This window comes from Tupaia chinensis, unplaced genomic scaffold, assembly GCF_000334495.1.
Source record: "Tupaia chinensis unplaced genomic scaffold, TupChi_1.0 Scaffold000337_1, whole genome shotgun sequence".
In the NCBI taxonomy this organism is placed as follows: Eukaryota; Metazoa; Chordata; class Mammalia; order Scandentia; family Tupaiidae; genus Tupaia; species Tupaia belangeri.
Window position 1 is genome coordinate 198,860 of NW_006159831.1, and position 8,407 is coordinate 207,266.

Consider the following 8,407-nt stretch of genomic DNA (forward strand, 5'->3'; position numbering starts at 1 on the left):
TACCTGCCTAGGGATCTGGGTGGGCCCTGGACTAGGGGTCTGGATGGGAAGCAGTGGGTGCAGCTTGCCCCCATTCTCGCCAGGTGCCTTGAGTTGTGCCAGGCAGCTGCTGCCAAAGGCACAAGCTGTGGAGAGACATATAGGTCAGAATTTACAAAAGAATGAAGGACAATCAAGAAGAAAAAAAATGGAGGAACTTTCTACCTGCCTAGGGGCCTGGGTGGGCCCTGGTATGGGGGTCTGAAAGGGAAGCAGTAGGCGAAGCATTCCCCCTTGCTCACCAGGTGTCTTGATATGGACAAGGAAGCTGCCGCCAAAGACGCATGCTGTGCAGAGACAGACAGGGAGGAATTTACAAAAGAATGGGGGACAATCAAGAAGAATAAAAAATGGAGGAACTTTCTACCTGCCTTGGGATCTGTGTTGGTCCTGGACTGTGGGTCTTGAAGGAAAATAGTGGGCACAGCGTGTGCCCTTGCTAACCAGGTGCCTTGAGATGTGTCAGGCTGCTGCCACCAAAGGCGCAAGCTGTGGAGAGACAGACAGTGAAGAATTTGCGAAAGAACGGGGGACCACTGTAACGAAGAAAAAAAAATGGAGGAACTTTCTACCTGCCTAGAGGTCTGGGTGGGTCCTGGACTGGGGTCTAGAAGGGAAGCAGTGGGCAAAGCGTGCCCCCTTGCTCACCAGGTGCCTTGAGATGTGCCAGGTAGCTGCCACCAAAGCTGCAAGCTGGGGGAGATAGAAGGGGAGGAATTTATAAAAGAATGGGGGACAGTAAAGAAGAAAAAAACACTGGAGGGATTTTCTACCTGCCTAGGGGTGTGGGTATATCCTGGACTTTGGGTCTGGAAGGGAAGCAGTGGATGCAGCATGCCCCCTTGCTCGCCAGGTGCCTAGAGATGTGCCAGGCAGCTGCTGCCAAAGTCGCCAGCTGTGGAGAAACAGGGGGGTGGGAATTTATAAAAGAATGGGGGACAGTAAAGAATAAGTAAAAATGGAGGGACTTTCTACCTGCGAGGGGTCGAGATGGGTCCTGGACTGGGGGTCTGGAATGGAAGCAGTGGGCACAGTGTGCCCCCATGCTCACCAGGTGTTTCAGATGTGCCAGGGAGCTGCCACCAAAGGCAGAAGCTGTGGAGAGACAGACAGGGGATCTTTCAAAATGAGTAGGGGTCTGGGTGGGTCCTGGACTCAGTGTTTGGAAGGGAAGCAGTGGGCACAGCATGCCCCCTTGCTCTCTAGGCGCCTTGCGATGTGCCAGGAAGAGGCCGCCAAAGGGGCAAGCTCTAGAGAGACACACAGGGATTAATTTACAAAAGAAGTGGGGATAATAGAGAAGAAAAATAAAGGAGCAACTTTCTACCTGCCTCGGGGTCAGTGTGGGTCTTTTACTGGGGTTCAGGATGGCCAGCACTTGGCGCAGTTTGTCCCCTTGCTTGCCAAGTGCCTTGAGATGTGCCAGGTAGCTGCCACCAAAGGAGCCAGCTGTGGAGAGACAGAGGAGGAGGAATTTACAAAAGAATGGTAGACAGTAAAGAAGAAAAAAAATGGAAGAACTTTCTCCCTTCCTAGGGGCCTGGGTGGGTCCTGGACTCGTGTCTGGAAGGGAAGTAGTGGGCGCAGCATGCCCCCTGCTCACCAGGTGCCTCCAGATGTGCCAGGCAGCTGCCGCCAAAGCCCCAAGATTTGGATAGATGGAAGGGGAGGAATTTACAAAAGAATGGGGGACAGTAAAAGAGAAAAAAAAATGGAGAAACTTTTTACCTTCCTAGGGGTCTCGGTGGGTCCTGGACTGCGTGTCTGTAAGGGAAGCAGTGGACTTAGTGTGCCCCCTTGCTCAACAGGTGCTTTGAGATGTGCCAGGCAGCTGACTCCAAAGGCACAAGCAGGTGCCTTGTGATGTACCAGGCAGCTGCCCCCACAGGTGCAAGCAAGTGCTTTGAGATGTGCCAGACAGCTGCCACCGAAGGTTGAAGCAGGTGCCTTGAGATGTGCCAGGCAGCTGATGCCAAAGGCGCAAGTAGGTGCCTTGAGATGTGCCTGAGTCCTGCCGTTTAATGTTGTTATCAATAGGTGTGAACTTATTTTTTTTGGTAGTTGTTTTTTTATAATCTGACTTATATTTGTCTCCCTTTTGTTTTCATGGTATAGTAGTCCCTTGAGTATTTCCCAAAAAGCTGGTTTCATTTTGTTGAATTTTTTCAGCACTTGTTTATCTGAGAATGACTTCATTTCTTCTTTCATTTTGACGGATGATCTTGCCAAATGTGGTACTCTTGGCTGAAATTGCTTTTCTTTCAGTTTAAAGTATGTCTTTTCATTCTTTCTTTGTGTGCATTGCTTTCATTGAAAGATCTGATTTAGCCTAATGGAATAACTTTTGTAAGTAACTTGGTGTTAATCTCTAGCTGTTTTTAGAACATTATGTTTGTCTTTGATTTTTTAAAAATCATTTTAGCTATACTATTCCTTGCAAAGTATTTTCATTTATCTACTTGGGTTCCTTTTTATCTCCTAGGTTTAGATGTACACATACCTCTCTAAATTTGGAAAGTTGTTAGTTAATATATTATGAAAGATGTTTTCTATGACTTTACTTGTCTCTTTATGTTTTGAAATGCCTATTATGTAGATATTGGGCTGTTTAATGGAATCTAGGATTTCCTTTATATTGTCTTCATTTTTTTAAGAAAAGGGTTTTAGTTTTTGTTTTTTCCATAGGAGCCATGCACTTGGTGGAGACAGAAAGAGACTGTGACAGGGAATATGAGCAATCACCCCCTCAGAAGATATGATCATGCAACAATCCCTTCACCTCCATTCTCCTCTCAGGATTTTGGGCATGCACATGCCACCTGCTGGCTCCTATTGTCTTAATACTTAATAGTTTCCTTCTGTTATTTTCAGTTGCTTGAACTAAAAGACATTTTTGTCTGTAAGGTCAGAGTTTCTTCTGCATTATCTAAGCTGTTGTTGATACTTTTGAGGGGTGTTTCCATTTACTGCATTTATTTTTACCTCCAGAAATTGATTCCTTTTCTATGTGTCTCTTTATGGAGTTTCTCCTTCAAGTCATGAAAGATTTTCTCATCTCTTGAAGTTGGATCTCCTTTATTTATTTTTATTTTTGCAACTCCATTTAATTTTGATGAAATGAATGTTATTAATTTCTTTTGAAATAAATAATGGATTTCTTTTCTCACATTTCTTTGATCTCTTGTATTTTATCCACTATTGGTGAGCAGGTATGACCCTTTAAGAGGGGGGATAACTCTTAATTTTCTCCTATTTCTTGGAGAAGAAATTCCTTATAAACTTATGTATGCTCTGTGGGTAGTACTGTGGAATTCACAGTAGGAGTTTTAGATTCAGGTTTTTAATGGGTAATTTCTCTTATTTTACTTCTAATGGAGTTATGGAGAAAGAAGTCCTTCAGGGTCTCCTATTTGCAGGTTTGGTTTTTGTGTACCCAAACCTAACTTTTCCCAATGCTGAAAAAGATTTAGCTGACAGGTATAATGTAGAGTGGTAGACCACTTCCAGACCACAAGGGGTGGAGAGCCTCTTCTTCCTCAGGACAGACTGGGAGTATCTACTGATGAGATCAAAGAAGAGTTCTGTCCTGGGCCTGCCTATTGGTCCATCTGCCTCTGGGATTGCAGGGTCTCCTTGTTGGTAATTCTGTCTCTGGGATTGGAAACTCTCTATCTTTGCCCCTTCTATCTATGAACAGATTTGCTTTTAACTCTGAAGTTATAGGCAAAGAAAATCAGAAATGTGCACGATAACAGCTTTCAGTCAGGATCTCAAGACTAACATTTGGATGCTTTGTGGTGCCAACATTTCTGGTCTATAATTGTAATGGTGCTGATATTTGGATCTAGTCTAATATATGTTTTGTACAGCTTAACACTGGGGAATAGTAATGATCAATTTTTTACATTTATTTTTATTATCATCATAATCTTCATTATATTACATTGGATTACATATAACTTCCCAGTGTATTACATTTGCTTTTTCAAAAGGGAATGCCATGCATGTCAGTCAATACAGAGACATTCATTTTCCCTCTTCATAAATGAATGTTACTAATTCTCAAATTTTGTTCCTTATAAACCCATGCCTGAGAATTTGGCTTATTATTTAGAGTAGGCAGAATAAGAAAACTCTAAGAACCTAGGGAACTGTATGTGTCAGAAGTGTTCAAAGTAAGATATGTGCCTGATTAAAATTTGGGACTGAATCAAGACACGTGGGCTCAGATGTCCTTATACTACTAAACTTTACATGTGGATACTTAGATTCAGATAAATAAAGTACAGTCATACAACACTTAACTGTGTATATGTCATGAAATGCATTGTTAGATGATTTCAGTGTTGTGACAATATATAACATACTTAGAAAAACCCAGATACACAATATACACAGAGAGAGACTGTCCATATAGTATATACATAAAATGATTGCCTGTGATGAGCAAAAAACACCACTCCTTTAAGCAAGCACAGATAGAGATGCAATCAAGAGTCTCAGTAAATAATACTTGAAATGTATGCAATTGCTGCTGGAAAAATACATTATATTATTTTATAGTCTCTTGTTTTTTAAGTAGAAGTACAGTAAAATAATAAAAAGTATAGTAAATGCAAAAGTCAGTTACATATCACCTATCAAGCAGTATGTATTGCACATAATTGCATGTTGTACAATTTATTTAACAGAGAGCTGACTTATTTATAGAAGCATCACTGCACATAGATGAGTAGTGTGCTGTGGCTTTTGGCAGCTACAATATCATGAGGCAGTCAGAATTTTTCTGTACCATTACAGAGTAGAGTGATAGGACCATTGATGTATATGCAGTTTGTTGTTGACCACAGTGTCATTACTGGACCCACAATTCCAGATACAGTTTTAGAAAGGGTATAGAAAATAGGAAATTAGACAGGATTTAGTACAATATCTTTGGAGAAAAGCGTCAGTTTAAAGATGTGTAGAGAGACACTTATAAACTAAAAAATTCATACAGAAATATACACTTATACATAAATATCTATGTTTGGATACATGGATGACAAAACCTTGTCAGTGCCTATAAAACATTTCTTGCTAAATACACTACATTTATATTTATTCATAATATCCAGAAACTCAAGAAAAAGTGGCCTATTTAAAGGTTTGCGCTCTTCAATGATCAGGATTACCTGTGTTTACAGTCTCTTTCATTCTAGAGAGGAATGGGGATAGGCTATGTGTTGATTGAAGGACAATTTCTAAAATTTTGAGTTACTGACCTATAACACATGAAAGATGGTAATGAAGGGTATTTTTCTACTTTCTGGTCCTTAGGAATGTACATTGAATTGTTGTGTTCCTTTTCTCTCTCATGGTGCAGATGTCTGGTGGTCTGGGAATGGTAGAGCTAAAAAGAAAGTGACCTCTGAGAAGAATTATTTCTTTTTTTTTTTTGAAGAAGTTTTAGCTATAGGGCGTGTGCGCTCACCAGACAGAGAGATAGAAAGCGAGAAATCATCCCCCAGAGGGAATGGTTACGCCACAATCCCTTCTCCTCCATTCCAGCGATTTAGCCATTATGCTAACTGCTGGTCCCAGAATTCTTTCATTTTTAGATGCTCTGTTTTTGTTTTCCCCCTAGGCTAAATAATCAGAGGAAACACGTATAGGTTAGATTAGCAGATGCCTTGGTCCATTGGTGACATGTGTTCACTGTGGTCTGAGTGCAAGTCAGGATTTTGCTAGGAATAAAACTATCAGCACCATTCTATTACAATTTGTGATGCAGCCCAAGTTGACTGAGGCAGGGCTTGGCTAGGAGTTGAGTAAGAGACTGGAAGGCCACAGTTCCGATGGTACTCCTGAATAGTGAGACAATTCAGGAGAGCTTGGAAGCCCTGAGAATCTGCCACCATGGTGGTTTGGAGAGGAAGGAACTGTATAAAATAATGGATTTGGAATGACTAGGGCTCCTAAGACAGCCTAGAGGCAAGGAATCACAACTCAATTCTGCTTTTTTTGTCATTGTTTTCTGTTGGCTGGACTTTGCCCAAAAAGGATGCCTTGTAGATGCTCAGGTGGCAGAGCTTACAAGAAAAGTCATCCTAAGCACAGGAGTGAATGGACTCCTTTGTCCAGCCCCCTACAGTCAGAAGTTTTCATTTGTAGGCCTCCAGCATGCCTGGATAGCTTTCCATGGGTGTTCTTTGAGAAAGAACTCTGAACATTTATCCTGCTGGAGATCTCCGGACCTGGGGTATTGTCATTATTTTTTAAGCGTGTGATTCCCCAGCCAAAAATCAGCATTGTCCTACTCCTGTTCTAGCAAATTAGCCAGCAAGTTTGTTTTAAAGATGGTCTAAACAGCATGAAATATAATTTGTGATCTAAAAGTCAAAAGGTGGGCATTTGTTAATTTACAGTAACTCAGGTAGATCAACCTTTTAGATGGTAAGTAAGGGACTGCTATGGCTACCAAACTTAAAGACAGGAAGCTAAACAAACTTTAAGTGCAAATTGGAAGAACTGCTGGGGAAAGGGTCAGGTCAGGTTCTATGAGCTTCTCAGGTGAGAGGCCCAAAACTTTTAGAAGTCATAAGCCTGGAACATGTCTTTGCCCTTGTGATTGCACAGTGTGTGAAAGTGCCATAATAAGTCTCTGGGGTCTTCAAATGCAAATAATAACTGCTAGGGGAGGGAAGGTTTATGAGCAGTCGTTCTGTTTCATTTTTGGCTACTCTAAACCCTAATTTCATTTTGTTCTTCAGAGCACTTGCGGATAATGCCAGAACCAACTAAAAGCTCAGAAAAGAAAGGGACAGGAGTTGCCGCTTTGTATCCCCTCTTCCCCCATAAGCCCCACTCCCTGTACCCCCCTCCCCACTCCTCTCAGTCCCCCACTCCCCCCACCCCAGAGCGTTAGTCCTTTCGGAGAGAACGTAAGTATCAGGCGCCACGCGCGACGGTCGTTATCAGCCGGCCTTGACCGTTGGGGCTACAGAGTTCCTGCCCTGACGCTGCAGTCTCAGACTTCGCTGGACTTCGGGAAATCGCTTGCTCCAGGTGGCTCAAGAAAGCGGAGGTGTAGTGGAAAGAGGTAAAGGCATCTGATCTGGCCACGGTCTAGCGGTATGGGATGGCGGGTGGGTGGCGGGAGGTGAGGCGAAGAAATCGCCCTCGGGCGGCAGTTCGGAAGTCCGCACTGAACTGGAGTGGGAGTGGGGGTGGGGGAGAGGCTGGAAACCCTGCTCTTTGGCCGAGGCTGGACAAGTTAAGAGAGAAATAAGGCCACCTGTGGAGAGAGCTGGTCTGGAACTAGAGGTGGTCGGGGTGCCTGTGTTGTGCTCGGCCAGCAAGAGATAGATGTAGAGTACCCACTGCCGCCGTCGTCCCTCAGTCTCTCCGGCCAGACCCTTGCTTCATAGCCATTTCTTATATCCGGTTCTTCCGCGTCCCTCAGAACAACCTGTTAGAAGTTGGGAAGCTTCTAGGACCTGCAGAAATATCTACCCATTCCCATCTCACTGAGCTAGAGACGGTTGTCCTCAGCTACGTCACACGTAGGTAGTTTCTGGATCATCTGAAAGCCTACGTAAGATTAATAATAAAAAAAATACATAAATAAAAAAAAGAAGGAAAGAGAGGGAGGGAGGAAGCGGGGGAGAGTGAGAGAGAGAAAGAAAGGGAAAGAAAGAGAGGAAGTGAAAGAGAAACAGAGAGAAAGAGAAAGAAATAGGGGTGGACTGGCTGTGGGATGTTGGACCCTGAGGTTTCAGTGGGTTTTTACTGGACTCTAAGGCCTGCAAAACAAAGAACGGATTTGCATTTTGTGAGGACAAGCTGAGGTCCATTGGTACCAGCATTTTGAAAGCCAGTTGACCCTAATCTGTCTTAGTCTGTCCCCTGTTTTTTGCTTTCCTCCAGTGGTTTTGTTTAATTTTTAGGAACAGTGTTAGAATTTTTTCAGAAGCCCTTTCTTTACACGGTAGATGATTTCTTTCGGCTTAGGAAAACTAAGTGTAGCAAATCCTAGCTCCTACCACCAGGAGCCTGGCTAAGCTGTCCACGCTGCTGCTGTTTCTGGGACACTGAGGAAAGTGGATTAGTGGCACCTCCTGTGGACCATTGGGCTCACCTGATGGACGCCATTTTCAGAGGATTTAGGAAACAGAATTTCTGAATAAAATGAAGGAGAATAATACTTGACTTACATTAGAAAGTCTTCAAAGTTTTTATTATGATAGTGTGTGGCATTTCGAGTGGTGGAATTTAACCAGCAATTGATGCCTTTACATCAGAGTTTAATGGTCTAGATTTACTAACAGTAGCTCTTGGGAACAAGTTATTTTTGGTCCTCAAGCCTCTTGAGTTCCATAAATAGTGG

General features: G+C 43.0%; 1 protein-coding gene across 1 annotated transcript in view; it reads left to right on the forward strand.

The window, feature by feature from the left end:
• Positions 1–7,009: 7,009 nt before the first annotated feature.
• LOC102471422 (BCL-6 corepressor-like) overlaps positions 7,010–8,407 on the forward strand; it is a 101,249-nt gene continuing 99,851 nt past the window's right edge. Inside the window, exon 1 of the mRNA XM_014589197.1 lies at positions 7,010–7,120. The gene's annotated coding sequence lies outside the window, so the exon portion shown is untranslated. The remainder of the gene's footprint in view (positions 7,121–8,407) is intronic.